Genomic DNA, 14,498 nt, shown 5'->3' with positions numbered 1-14,498 from the left:
GAACCTTGAATTCCAAGGCTCTCTCCACTCTGCCATGCCAGAGGTTGCTCTGTAAAACATTAAGACTGACAAAACAAATCCAACTTCTTACGACTTTTACTTTTCTTCTCAAAATGTACTTCCTTCAACTCTCTTTTCCCTCTACACAGAGACATGGGATGCTGGTGAAGAGAAGCCTAGCCTAATTGCCTTGCACGGATGTTTCTTATTAAATGGAGCCAGTGAAAACAATTAGATTCATTGTAAATATTGACTCGGCCTCTGTTTATGTTTTCTGGGCCCAGTGCCCTCTGGTCAGACAACTTTATGTGGACACTGACACCATGGACTATGTTGTGTTAGATTTCAGTAAACAGTCCAGGCATCCACAAGGACTTCCTGGGACTCTCTTAAATGGTTATTTAGGCAAAACCACATCCTAGAAAATTGCCACAGTCACAACGAGGTGAACTTTAAAGGAAGAGAGGTCTTCCCGTCGTCCGGCACGGACTGCAACCTTCCCACCCAATCCCTGCTGCCATGTCTCCCAGCACTGTCCCACAAACACAGGGCTCTCTGAAGCAAAGAAGGTCGTTCAGATCTTCCTTCCACTTGAGACTTCTCCAAGGGCTTTGTGAAATTTCTTGGTGTACAATAATTCTCTTGGAGAACAAATGACAAAACAGACCACCCACCTCATCAGAGAGGTGGGGAGCTCCCTTGGGCAGAATGTTAGCATATGTCATCAGACATGGTCACTGTGTTTGCTTAGCTCTTTTCCTTTATTATAAGGGAAGGTTCCATTCCAATCATGATGGTATTTGAGGGTAGGGGTAATTCAGAAATACTCCGATGTAAAAACGAAAGACATCAACAAAATTTATTTTCTTAAATGGTCATGTGCAGGATCCAGTTAGTTTATAATTTGTTCACTGAGTCTTCTCTTGTAAAGGACTTTCTGAACTTTTAATAAAAGCTTGCAAAGTGCTTTACATACGTGTTATTTCCCAACAACCCTGGGGAGAGGGAAGGTGGTATTATGATGCCTATTGTACAGATAAGGAAACTGAAGCATAGAGCCGTTAAGTGACTTGTCCTGGGCTCATGGAATAGTAAGTGTCTGAAGCTGGATTGACCTCAGGTCTTCCTGATTCAAGGCCCCATGCTTTATTTACTACATCACCTAGCTGCTATTTTTTTCCACTTGTGGTATCCATGGGGTTGGACTTACTTTAGTCTGAGGCTTGTTTTGGAATAGGCACCTGTCAGTACATCGATATTCTTTCCTACGTTCATCTGTGGGGCTGCTATCATTATGTTTGAAAGCACGAGAGACCGAGATGTGATGGTATCACGGGTGGAATAGTATGGGGAATTTTGAAGGTGAAAATGAAGAGACAAAATAGCCTGCAAGACAAGGCATTCCCATCTCCCTCTCCTGGAGAAGGCAAGATTTATGACTGCCAGTCTGCACTCCAAGGGTACAGCCTGGATCTGTACTTACATCTGGAAGGAGGGGATGGGGCCTAGGGATAGACAGAAGCTCCATCTACTTTCTGTTCTTATGACCTGTATGAGAAGGTCACATCCAGACACAATGGGAAGGAATCAGCAATCTGGGACAGTGGCAGTGAATAGATTGGGCATCGGATCAGGATAAATGAGTAGCTGGGCTATGCAAGGGCAAATCTAGCCCGGAGGCTGCTGGGAGCGGAGTTCCTGTGATGAGGCGAAGCTATTACCAGAATGGAAAGACACTTCATCTTTGTGTATGACTCTGCTTTGTTCATTCCCTGTTGTTCATACTGGGGGATTTAGGGAGGAATAGGGTGGTTTGAGTTGAAAGATTAAAATTGGTTGTCAAATAGAGGAATGAAAATTAATGCTAACCCTCATGGCCACTTTGGACCATGTTTTTTTTTTTGCTAAATATTGTTTTTATTTTTCCCAATTATAGATAGATGCTGGAATAATTAGGGAATGCAGCAGGGAGCTGGAGGAAACAGAAGGATGAGGGTGATTATCCAAAATTTTACAGCAATATGCCTAAGCGGACAGAGAGATGAACTTGAAGTCAGGCAGATCTTAATTCAAGTACTGTCTCTGATGGGGTGTAGGGGTATTCAAAGAGGACTAGCACCTCTGTTGGGGGGTGTGGTTACCAAGCCCTTTTCAGGGCTGCTCCTCCACCTTTGGTGGCCATCTACCACCCAACTCTCACCTGTGGCTCCAAAAGACTGGAGCATGTGTGATGGCCACACCTTGGTAAACACATCGGCAGACAGGTTAAACCAGGTGGAGGGTAACTGACAGGCCTCAAACACTCTGGTGAGTTAGGGGGATGTCTAGCTCAAGCATGTGAAGACTTCCCATGGGGGGATGGTGGATAAGAACAATTTGTTCCAAATAGACAAATAGAAACAAGGGCCACTCATTTGTGCATGAGTCTCCCTGTGGGCCATATATTGACTTAGATTGAAGACGGCTGAAGGAGGCTCTGTGGAGCACTTAGAGCTTGGTCAGACATGGAAGATGCCAAGGCCAACTGCATCCCAGGCCATCAGCACTCATCCTGACTTTTGCCTTGCCACTGGACTCTGATGACTCTGGAAGAGAGAATGAAGCTGACAGGACTTTGCATAGCTCTGCTTCATTTAAATCCAATTCATGCACAAGTCAAAACATCACCCTGTGATGTCATTGGTTCTCCTTGAAAACAGACGAACTACAACGGCAATCTCTGATACAAACTGACTGTGTGACCTGATGCAAGTCACTAAACCTTTCAATATTCTGGGGCCAAAGATGTTGAACTTGGGCCCCAGCCAGCAGCATGGGGCCTATAACACTTCTGAGTGCAGCCTGAGCAAGATTAAAATATAGCTTGGAAATACTGAACAAAATAAATAAAAATACAATGAAACACAGACAATATTACATTTTCGATCTAAGTCAATATATGGCCCACAGGGATCCTCAAATCAAATTAGCGGCCCTTGTTTCTATTTGTCTGACACCATTGTTCTAGACAATTCTCTAATGATATAAGTTACAGAAAAGTTGTTGACCTGTGATTGGTAGAAGGATTTTTCTTACTTGAGGGTTCCATATTTGCACGAAAGCCCTATGCTTAATACACACACCAACCTCTACCTAGATTTGGCATGGACTTAAGGAGAAAGAAGTACCCAGATCTCGGAGAATCAGACAAGCACTAGTAATAATAAAAATAACCTTGATGACAGTGACAAAGATGATGATGGTAGCAATAACAACTACCATTTACATAGCACCTTAAGGTTTGAAAAGCGCTTTACAAAGAGTAGTGGTTACTCACCATGTTCTCTGGGATTGAGTGATGCACATGACAGGTGTGTGTGGGGGCAGGGTAGAGCATACGTTATTGACAGTCACTGCTTCTTACTAATGTATAGGGTCAGACACTGACCATAATCTCCTTTAGTTGCTAGGCTAAGAAAGCTCCTACAAGCTTGGGAATCTTAACTTGCTTTTGGAATTACTTAGACCTCAAGTTAGAGAGATGATATCTAAGTATCAACAGCTAGCCAGTCTGGAACACCTCCCCCACCTCCTTTGGAATGACTGGTTTTTAAAAGGTTTTAGTGATTTCTTCTGTTCTTGACCCATTCATCACCTGATATGCCACCCCGTGTCATTAAACTCTTCCTTATAACAAAGAAAAACAGTCAAGCAAAAACGATTGACAAAATGACTTCATCTGGCAGTGTGGACAACATTCTAAACACTTGGTCTCCCCCGCCTCTACTACAAAGAATGACGAGATTACTCACCCTTACTCTGAGATGGGCTGTCTTTAATTATTACCTTTCATTATTGTAGTCATGTAGATTATAATTTGCCTGGGATTGTGACGATGTGTAGACATCTCATTACTTTTTCTTTTTCTAAAATTGAAGGAAAGATATAGGAAGTCTATAAATAAGAAGCATATAATAGAATTTTGCTCTTCTGAACTTAACAAACACCGTATAATTTCTGCATGCCACACAGAACAAAATAAGATGATTGAACATAGATCTACACATCTCTATTATGTATAGCTTGCTTTTAAGTAGAATATAACGAATTTGATATAATAAATTCAACATGAAACTTTCAAAGCTGTCCTGCCTGTCTGTGTTTCCTTCTTGGCTTCTTTATGTTCTCTTGTGCCATAAAATTTTTTTTCAATGACCCTAAGAGGTCCTTTCTTACAGGAAACAGTTTTCTCCATGACTTCAATTGCCCAACATTAATTAATAATAGACACAGGCAATTTTTTGAGGCCCATCTTCTACCTTTTATGACAACTTGGAAAGTCATCTACATGCCAAAGAAACCAATTCCAAAAATTAATTGACAAATAATCTCTTTTATTTTGTATTGCTTCAAATGGGGAACAGAAAAGAGCTGTCTTTAGCCAAGTGTAAACATGGCTGATGCTGGCTGGCTATTCCCAGGGTGTGTGTGTGTATGTATGTGCACAGTGTGTGCAAAAATGATGAGAGATTTTATTATGAGCCCTGACCAGGGATAGAGAAGAAGACCTCCTCCTCCCTAGTCTGATACACAGAATGAAGTTGAAAGCCTTAGATACAGTTCTGGAACCAAGTGTTCACATTTTCTAGTTGGTGCCCATTAGCACATTTGTTTGGTGCCCATTGGCACACAGTGACAGCCTGTATGCTTGTGTTTTCAATGAATTCAGGGCGACTCTCAAGATTTCCTCTCCTTTTTTCTTTTTTCACTCCCACCCCTATTCCCAAATAAAGACGGGAATGTAGAGAATGTTTTCCTTTGAACCAAGAAATCTCGGGGGCTCTCTTGAAAATGGGCTGAGCACTTCCAGCCACAGAGTACACGCAGCAATGTGTAGCCTTCAGCACCAGCAGGGCCCCAACACTACAAAATGTTCCATAATCCGTCTTTGCAGTAGCAGCTGCAAAACACATGGAAACTTGGGGTGGGTAAATCATTCAGCTGCTTGTCCCGTAGAAAAGATCCAGGTTGAAAACTAAGAGAACATTTTCTACCAAGATTTTACTTGAAAAATAAAAATGAGCGTAATGTTGATCTGTGCAGTAGGGAGGGCCTCAGACAGTGGGTTTCTTTCCAATGGGGAAAGGAGCTAGAGCAGGACAGAGCCCTGATGGCAATCCCAACCCTGACCTCAGAAAACAAAACCAGTTGGTGAAAGGAGCTCTAACCATCTTGCTTAAAGCTGTCCTTTCATCTTTTTCTGTGTCTGGTATTTTCTGTAACCCAAAGAATGACAGGTTGGGACCAAATGTAGTCTGGGTGACGGGAAGAATGAAGCAATAGGTTTGGGGACAGAGAATGCCCCTTTTTTTGGGTGGAGGCAGGGAAAGGCCCAAGAACAACAACTGGTGACAAGCCATTCTGGCTGGAGACCCTGCCACACAAGGAGGCACAACTGGGAACAGCTGGATGAGGGTGGGGCTCTTGTGCGGAGGGTCTGCTAACAGGCTTTCCTTGTCCAGGCAAGGAGAGGAAAGGGAGATCAGCCATTTGTTATTTCCAGCTTGGTCATGGTCCTGGTCTCAAGCGCAAATAGCAATGGAGCTAGGAAAGGTCTTCTTGTTCTGTCCTGGCCTGTCCTCTTCTCGCCTCTTGTTTCCCAGGATAATGGAACTTCAGAGTTGGAAGGCCTGAGCTCATAGAGGGCATTTGCTTTTCCTTTCTTCATTATTTCTGTTTAATCCTGTATATAGCTTGCTTTGAATATCTTTGTTTGTATGTATGTTAAAGACCTTAGCTTGAAAAGGCCAAGGTCCCCCACTGCATCCTGGGCCAGTTCCAGTTGTCCTGATCCATATCTGGCCACTGGACCCAGATGGCTCCAGAAGAGAAAGTGAGGCTGGTGACTTTGCATAGCCCTCCCTTGCTTAAATCCAAATCACTTGCATGTCATGGCATCACCTGCCTGATGTCATGGTCTCTTTTGAGAACCAAGGACAAACAACAACATGCTCCATGAGGGCAGACACTGCCTTGTGCCTCTTTTTGCATCCTTGGTGCTTAGCACAGTGACTGGTGCGTAGTAGGTGCCTAAGTATTTATTGACCCATACCAGGTAAAAAATCTCTATGGCAACACGCCTGGAAAATGGTCATTCTTTCTCTGTTTGAAGTCCTCCATTGAAGGGGAACTCACCGTGTCCTGAGGAAGTCCATTCCATTTTGGAATAGTTTTAACATTAGGGAGTTTTTCCTTACTAGAGGCCAAAATTTGCCTCCCTGAAACTTCTAACCATTGGTCAAGTTTTGCCCTTTGGAGCCAAACAAAATAGATCTAATTGCTTTCCTCTCCAGCTTTCCTATGGACCTTGCAAAATGAGACATATGTTGCCAACATAGGGCAGCTGGCATCAGGACAAAGTCTACAGAAAAGGTCCTTGCTACCAAACTAGAGAGAATTTTCTTGTAGCCCGATCAATAAATCAGTCATGCTGTTTTTGACTGAGACTTATCTATGGTGGACTTTTTGTTGTAACATGACAGAGATGTGACTAGTCTTTGCAAATCATGATTACTGAAACAGGCAGATAGGGACCAGAGCCCTGGGAGAAGCAGCACTCCCCTTTCCCCACACCCCATTCGTGCTTGCAGCCCAGCTTTCACTGGCACTAGCTGGTGAGGTTGTTCCTGCGGAGAAGGGGCAAGTCACTCCCAACAACTGCCAACCATTTCTCTGATAAGAATTTGATATTCAAGATATCAATTTACACATATATATATATATAATATATATTTCATGGGGTTGTGAATACTTTGCAGTTCTTTTGAGAACTGTTTATTCTATATCCTTTGACCACTTTTGTATTGGGGAATGGCCATTAGTTTTATATATATGTGTGTATATATATATATATATATATATATATATATATATATATGTGTGTGTGTGTGTGTGTGTGTGTGTGTATACACACATATATGCACATATACTATATACACACACGTGTGTATGTATATATTTGTGTATGTATATGTGCATATATGTATATATACACACACATATATACATACGTTTGTATATTTAGAGTGTTATGTATACCTATGGTTAAATATATAAAACTATAGATATAACTATAGATTTCTATGTATAACTATATATTATTGCATATATCTATAGTTACGTATGTTTGTAGTTATACCTACAGTCACAGACACATCTCTCTATATAAATGTATCTATAATTATATCTATAACCAGACTGGAATGTTTGGTTCCCCCAGTTGCTCTTAGTAGGGACTTAATGATATTCTCTCGGGAATTTTCACTCAAGACAAAATGTCTGCAGTTGGTAGGTGTCCCTTTCATTGATTTGGTACCCGACCTGAGCAGGGTATCTCCCAGGACCCTTCATCACTCTCTCTCAGGAACATCACACACTGAGGTGTGTCTAGAGTTCACGGACCCAATTTTGTCCCTTCCACAGGCTTGGCTAATGTTTGTGCTACGTTGTGCTAAACAGTGCTATGTGTCTCCACAAGCCACGTGCCATCTGCTCCATCCGTTTTCTCTTCCAAAGCCCCCATGCTCGTCTGATGTCTTATGCCGTTACCCTCGCCATGTTCTCCTTCTTTGGACATTAACCAGGCAAATGAAATCGATGTCAAGAGGTCAGGGTGCTGGTGGTACCGATACCAGAGAAATCTTCTTTGATTAAATCATTCTTAATTGACAATGAGGGGCAGCTAGGTGGTGCAGTGGAAAGTGTCAGGCCTGGAATCAGGATGGACCTGAGTTCAAATCCAGCCTCAGACACTTAACTAGCTGTGCTACCCTGTTTGCCTCACTTTCCTCATCAGCAAAATGAGAAGGAAAGGGCAAACTACCCCAGTTATCTTTGACAAGAAAACCCCAAAAGGGGTGGCGAAGAATCAGCCACAAGTGAACAACAAAAACATTTGACAATGAATCATCTTTTTCCAAAAACAAAACTGTCATAATTAGGGCTTTGTTTTTAGTCATTGAGTCTACATTCAAAATAAAGATTTAAGTATCTACATTAGCTCAAGGGCAGCTGAAACACATTTGGACAAATTTGTAGAGATATTTAGGCAAATTTGAAAAGAAACAAAGAATCATAGGGCTAGAGGCAATTGCAGGACGATTATCTTCTACCTCCAGAAATGATTGTACCTACAGCATTAAAGAGAAATTTAGAAAAATGTTTGAGAAATTAAATTGGGTCCAAGGAGACAGAAGGAGAGACAGCCTGGTGTAGTAGATAGAGGACTGATATGAGAGTCAGGAAGACCTGAGTTCAAATTCTTCCTCTGAAACATATTAGCTTTGTGATCCTGGACAAGTCACTTAAACTCTTGGTTAGGGATGTGCTGGAGCCAGCTTTAACTTACTATAGAAAACTTATTGATTTTCAGTGTGAGCATTTATATCTTAGAAATTGACAATTGAGACAAATCAGGGCTTGAATTATGTTTTGTTGATTGTCTAGACTTAGTGTTAATGATGCAGATTACATTTAAAAGTGTGTGCATATACATATATATAAACACTGTGGATAGAGCGCTGGCCCTGGAGTTAGGAGGACCTGAGTTCCAATCTGGCTTCGGGCCCTTACTAACTGTGTGACCCTGGCTAAGTCACTTAACCTTGATTGCCTCCCCCCAAAACTCAGACTTTTTTTTTCCCTTCTGGAGAACTTGGTTGTTAAATATTTACCAGCATACCTTTGCTTTCGGTGCCCCAGGCAATGCCCTATTACTATAAGCTATAGATGAGTTGTTCATCTGCTTCTTTGGAGGGAGTTGGCATATCAGAAGTCCCTGATGTTAATGAAATCACAGATCCAAATGTGCGCGAGTACGCGCATGCACGCACACACAAACACACACACGTACATACACATACAGCTGTAAAATGCCTTAAAGTTCTAGTTTCCTTCTTTTACTGAAAGAAAAGGGCTGAATTCTTAGGAGCAACAAGTAAGACTGACCTGGGTGTGGAACTCTGAGTATATTATTAATTTTTTTTTGCTGTATTGATTGGTTTTGCTGATTTTTTCTTTAAAAATTATCCATTGTATGGGATAGCTTTCTCAATAGGGAGAGATTTAGGCAATGCAAAAAAAAATAAATAAAATAAAGTTTATTTTTAAAAAAATAAGGCTGGAAATTGAATATAGCTCAAGCTAGGGCTAAAAGAGAGTCATCCAAGTTTTTCCCTGAGGAAAGGAATGGAAAGAAGGAGAAGCCACCTGGTTCCAGGCCCACTTCTGCTACTCACTATCCCTAGCCTCTGTTTCTCCATCCTTAAAACAGGTCGGTACCTGCCCTCTGTACTCAACAGGAGCATTCATAGAACCATGGACCTAGAGCTGGCAGGGATTGTAGAGGGTCTCTCAGCTACTCAAAGCCTCTCATTTGATAGACGAAGAAACTGACACCCAGGGAAATGACATGATGGACGGGAAAGCGGAGGTCATCCACTCACCCCAGTCAATCAACAAGCATTTTTTAAGCATCTACCGCATGCCAGGCACTGTTCTGGGGATAAAAGTACAGAATGGAGACGATTCCTGCCCTCAAGAACTTAACTTTATCTAGGGGAGACAGTATGTGCATATGTACTGAGCTGTGCTGGTAAATATTTAACAGTTGGTTCTCTGGAAAGGCTTGCCACACTTTTAAGTTTCACCTGCATAATGAACATTTTTTCCATCACTTTCTTAAATCTAGACAGTCAACAAAATAATCAGTCAAGCTCTCATTTCTGGCATTTGCTGATTTCAGAGGTGCTCATGCTGAAATAATCAGTTTTTTGAGCCAGCTTCAGCATATTGGTATGTATATATTATGCACGCACTTATGTTATATATTAAATGATAAATTTAATTGAATAATAGTTTAATAATAATCAAATAATGAATAAACAAAAATCTATTAAATAAAATGCAATATATTAATATGGGGAGAGAAAGAGAGAGAGAGAGGGAGGGAGAGAGAAAGAAGAGAGGGAGGGAAAGAGAGAAAGAAGAAGAAGGGATAGAAAGGGAGGGAGGGAGGCAGAGAGTGTGTTTGAGGAAGTTAAGGTCAATTTGGCTGTACAGTATGTAGTACAAATGAAAGTGAGTAATGCATAGTAAGGCACAAAAGTAGGCCAGGTCATGAAGGGCTTTAAATACCAAACAGAGGAGTTTCTACATTTATATATTTGATTGTAGAAGTAATAGAGAGCCACTGGGGTTAAGGAAGGAGAGGAGTGCTATGGTGAGACCTGCGCTTTAGGAACATGACTTTGGCAGTAATGTGGAGGATGGATTGGAGTAGAGAGAATTTGAGGTTCAAATGAGATACTTTTAAAGTAAAAGTCAATTAGGTCAATAATTATCATACAAATGATCAATATGAGGATTGTCCTAAGGACTCTTGACTCATCCATAGCATCTTCCATGTTGATAAAGCATTATTTTTATTTCTCATTTCTTCTCAAACATTAATAAACCGTTGGTGTTCTCTCTGAGTTAAATGGTCTCCTGCTTAGAAAACAGCTACCTTTCTAACTTCATACTTTATTGCTTTTACTCCCTTTAGGTATTAAAGTCTCTGGAGCCTGATTCTTCTCTCTTTCTGTTTAACAAATGCAGACTTCATGATGTAAGCAATCAGTCTTTAAAGCTACTTGGTGACTCAGGAGGGCCAGAACTCTGGTGTGTTTTGTGCCATCTCCTGGAGACTCAGAGCAAAGCCATGAAGTCTCTCCTGATGGCCTATCCATAGGTGGGGGAAATTGCACACAAGGGGTCATTCTGCATCTCCTTCTGTGGTTATCAAGGTATGCTTTCCATCTACTTACTAGAGAACGATTCTAAAAATTCATTATGGTTTTATTTTTAAGATGATAAATGATACATTTCACTTCTTAAAAGTGAATAGCCAAAAGAGTTGGGTTCTAAAACAACAAGCTTCATGGTGCCCTCCATTGTCTGTTAAAAGTAGACATTCCCAATTTCTCAAAAACTGTCATTGGTTTTTAATGACATTCACTGATATTTTCCTGGCAAATGATGGAGGATACCATTCTTTTTGCAAGTGGCCATTCAAAGAGAAGTAACATTAAATGATATAGAAGTCAGTTCCAAGGATGAATGTTGACTTGTGTGAATAAGTGACATTATCAGAGAAAGACACGGCTAACAGAGGATGTGGATTGATCACGGATCAAGAGTGAGGAACAATTGATAGATAGCCCAAATGGTATTTTGGTAACCCCCCGAGACACTAGAAGACCAAGAGGATTGCCCCCAGTGACCTTAGTGGATCATCCATGGAAGATTTATGGGGGCATGTGGACAAGGATAACACAGGACCAGGAGGTATGGAATCATAAGGGTTGGAGTCTTGATTGCTGAAATCATGGAGCTTTTCAATCCAATTCAACATTTATTAAGCACGCGCCTATGCTCCAAGAATGCAAACAAAGATGAAAAAGTCCCTTCTCTCAAGGAGCTTACGTTCTCATTAAAATCTCATTAAAACAAAACATCTCAATGAAGTGATCTCCGTAATAAAGAAATATTTCTAAGTTCATGTCAGTGGCTCACTTGTTTTAAGCAACATTTGATAAAACAAAATCCCACTAGAGTAAGAGAATACTAGTCATTCCTCAGAGTTGTCAGCCAGGTCGCACAATGGGCCTAGAGGTCACTGGGCCCAGAGTCAGGAAGACTTGGCCCAAATCTTGCCTCAGACACTCACTAGCTGTATGATCTTGGGCAACTGATTTCACTTCTGTTTGCCACACTTACCTTAACTGTAAAATGGGTATCATAATAGCACATACCTCGAAAGGTTGTCGTGAGGATCAAATATTTCTAAAGCCCTTAACACGGTGCCTGGCACATAGCAGGCACTTAATCAATGCTTGTTCCCTCCCTCGTGGATTTGAGGTCTATGGCAAATTGAAAGGGCGACAGTCTCTCTTGGAATTTTTTTTCTTAGAAATCTTTCATTCAAAGTCACGGCAATGACTTTCTGTGAGAACAGAGAGCGGAACAATGTCAATCGATATTCTTGACAATTACCGTAGCAAGAAGAGGAAATTCTACAAACCTAACCCCGTTCTGATAATCTCAACAATGTAATCTGAGAGGGCATGTGAACTTCTACCTTGAGAGCATGTGCCCAGCTGAGGAGCTAGTGGGAACAAGGGGTTGTCCTTGAGCTCAACAGAGGAGCAAATTTCATTTGTCAGGAAGTTTTCTACCTGTAAATGTTTTTTTTTACAACGATGACATCCAAGTTACAAATTTTGAATCGTTAAACAAACCCTTGAGAACATCCACAAACGTTAAGAAATAAAATGATCCTTATCGGGGAAAGACTGAGAGGAGCTACAAAATCTTGCAACTTACTTGACTATTGGTTGAGTTCGGTGGGGTTCTTTAAAAAAAAATTCCCCTCCAGGAGTATGGGCCCATTCATTTCTCTTTTTTTTTCTTTTAAAAGTTTTATTGATATTTTAATATTAACAGATATTTTTAATTTTTAATATTCATACCTGTCATTTCCCAATATACTATCCTTCCCTTATGGACGAACAATCACTTTGTAACAAAGAAAAATGATTAAGCAAAACCAATCTGCCTGGTGTATTAGTGTGGGCAGGAGCTTACAGTCTCATTAAAATCTCATTAAATGTGTGATCCAGTGCAAGTCACTTAATCAATTAACATTTATTAAGCACCTACTATGGGCCAGGCATTGTGCTAATCCCCCTCAGTCAGTTTCCTCACCTGTAAAATGGGATTCATAATAGCACCTTCCTCCCAGATTCAAAGGAGATAACACACATAAAGTCCAAAACGTGGGATGCCGTATAAATACTGATGGTTGTTCCTAATATTATTATTGCTGCTGGTTCCTACAAGGCTCCCAACGTTCCTCTTACTTCCTCATGTTCATTATGGCACAATAATATTCCATTACATTTGTATATTGCTGCCATCTCTTGTTAATGGGCACCCATTTTGTTTTGTGGCCACAGAATATATTGCTATGTCTGTTTTGGTGTACGTGATGCTGTTCATTTTTATAAAGCCCTTCTCAAATTCAAAACCTTAGAGTATTTTCAAGCAATAAACTCTGCTCTTTTCCTTTTCCTCCCAAAATATCAAAGAGGTCTTCTTTCCCTGATTAGTCACAGCCTTTCACAAAATTGTTCTCACCTATCTTTCCAGATTTATTTTTTACACGACACCATTCCCCTTCATGTACTCTGTGGTCCAGACAAGCTGGCTTGTTAGCCTTGGGTGGGCCCCTATATCATGGCTTCACCTGGTGATGGAGTGCAGAAATCACAGGGACGTGAATCAGGAGACTCGGGAAGATTTTGAGTTTCCACACCTACTGGTTGTATGACTTAGAACACTCAGCTGACCCCTGTGAGCCTCAGTGTGCTCAGCTATAAATGGGGATAATATATAATACTTTCCCCCTATCTACTCTCAAGGTGGGTTTTATGTTAAATTTTTTTTTTACAAAAACACTTAGTAAATGAGCAATTATTGTATCTTTTAAATGGCCATATTTTCCTGGCAAGGGCATATGAGAACTTCAGGAGAATCCAAATTTTTAAATGCCAACCAGCCATAGAAAGATGCATTCTGGGTATAAGCATACGACCTACCATGACTCGTGTGCCCAGTTAGCATAGAAGACAGTATCAAAAAGATAACAGAGCTTAGAGAACATGGAGCCCAATGCCCTTATGTTTATGTGTGTGGAAACTGACAGCCAGAGAGGGAAAATGGCTTTCTCAAGGTCATAAAAAGAGGCAATGGATAATGCAAAGGCACGAGCTCTGACTTCTAGTCCGATGTTCTTTCTCTCACTCTTTGCTCATAGAGATGACAGAAAGCTCCAAGATGGGGAGTGGGATTCCAATATGGCTCCCCATAGTGGTATTACTGCCCAGGCAGACCATGAGGGCCTGCTTGAGCTCCCTTGAGCATACTCTCAATTTGCTCCAAGCCTTAGAGAACCTGCCAGGGCTAATGAAAACCACCTTCACATGCCTCATTCTCCCACCTGGACCTGTCAGGGCTCTGGGCCCCCAAGGAGCCTCCCTCACACTCTCTAGCTGTACCACACTCAGCTTCTCCTAAAGACTATCAGCCTCTGTGGGCCCCTAGACTCTCACAATCTACCAGACGTACCCAATTTCTCTAATGTACTTTGTGACTCTGCACTGAATCTCTGCATTAACACAACCTCTTTCCCCACATTCCGGAGCTGGTTTCTTCAATAAGGTTTAACATTCACATAAGAGGGCATTTCAGCCAATGCGTCCCTAGACTCCAACACCAAGGGAATCTCACTTCTAGTTCAGCGTGTTTTCCATGATTTTATCACCTCCCAGAAAAGGAACTGGGCAAGGCACAGTGATAGTGAGTGAGGAACAGCAGCGTCCAACTCAAATAGAAATGTGGACCACTAAACCACACATTAA

Source organism: Trichosurus vulpecula, chromosome 9 (genome assembly GCF_011100635.1).
Source record: "Trichosurus vulpecula isolate mTriVul1 chromosome 9, mTriVul1.pri, whole genome shotgun sequence".
Lineage (NCBI taxonomy): Eukaryota > Metazoa > Chordata > Mammalia > Diprotodontia > Phalangeridae > Trichosurus > Trichosurus vulpecula.
This window is presented reverse-complemented; position numbering follows the sequence as displayed.